Source organism: Phyllopteryx taeniolatus, unplaced genomic scaffold (assembly GCF_024500385.1).
Source record: "Phyllopteryx taeniolatus isolate TA_2022b unplaced genomic scaffold, UOR_Ptae_1.2 contig_28, whole genome shotgun sequence".
Taxonomy (NCBI): Eukaryota; Metazoa; Chordata; class Actinopteri; order Syngnathiformes; family Syngnathidae; genus Phyllopteryx; species Phyllopteryx taeniolatus.
In genome coordinates this window covers 551,361-552,485 of record NW_026903206.1, presented here as the reverse complement: position 1 = coordinate 552,485, position 1,125 = coordinate 551,361, and the positions used below count along the sequence as shown (strand labels likewise).

The 1,125-nt window shown below is 40.4% G+C and overlaps 1 non-coding gene across 1 annotated transcript; it reads right to left on the bottom strand.

Moving 5' to 3' along the window:
* Positions 1-515: 515 nt before the first annotated feature.
* trnav-cac (transfer RNA valine (anticodon CAC)) lies at positions 516-588 on the bottom strand. The gene has a single exon. It is a non-coding gene; the product is annotated as a tRNA-Val (tRNA).
* Positions 589-1,125: the final 537 nt, after the last annotated feature.

The window sequence follows — 1,125 nt, the reverse complement described above, 5'->3', positions numbered from 1 at the left end:
GCATGTGCACCTCATGTGTGAAAGGTCCCTGATTCAAAACTTAGTATGTGCAAGACCTGGTTATTATAATTTTTTAAATTAATCTGCCTTGAAAAACAGCTTCGACAAAAACCTTCTCCCCGTCGGGAATCAAATCTTGAGCTCCTGCTCGGACACCGTGAATAGTTCTGCCAGTGAAGTGGGAATCAGGATCAAGAGGCTGCATGTGAAGATTCTCAACTTGTGTGTGTGTGTGTGTGTATCTTGAAAACTGCGTTCCGTTTGTCTCAAAAATAAATACGCTGATCTACAAACGCACCATCAACAATACACAAGCAGAATTGAATATTTACAAATGATAAGTCATGATAAATACACAGACAACATAAAAAAAATACGTGTAAATTGCAGATATGTTTGCGGATTTGAAAACACGTATGTAAGTCACAGATATATTTGTGTCAAAGATTTTGACATAAGTCTCTCCCCATAGTTTTTCATGGCAGATAAAGAGAAAAAAAATAGCTAACAACCCTTGTTTCCACCTGGTTTTGAACCAGGGACCTTTTGCATGTGAGGCAAACATGATAACCACTACACTGCAGAAACTGTTTGCTTTGTCTAACCGCCCCAACAGTAGTTTTTGTAGCTGTCAGCATGCAAACCGGTTGGAAAAAAAAAACTGCCTTTGACGTTGCTTTGGACGGTAAATCGAGTAATCCATCCTTCACTCATTCATTCATCTTCCGTCCCGCTTCTCCTCACTAGCCTTGGAAAAGTCTGAGGCCACAGGGCACGCGAAGAAATTCAAACAGCCACCGCGGTTTTGGGCACATTCTCCAAGCACACAGGCCCGTGTGTCTCTCTAACCCTTCCCAGCATCACCTCGAAGTGTCACCAAAGCACCAACAGCTGCAGAAACATCTGAAGCTTATCTATAAATTCTATCCTGCTAAATGCTATATAAACAAGAAATTGAAAGATCTTGATGTGAACTGCAGCTTTTGTAACGAATACCCTGAAACAGTTGTCCACCTGTTTTGGTACTGACCATATGGTCATCTTTTTTTGGGCAAAAACTGTGATTTTATTCCCAATAATGTTGAAAGGAATATCGTACTTGTTTGGCCTCTTCGAATAAATAAA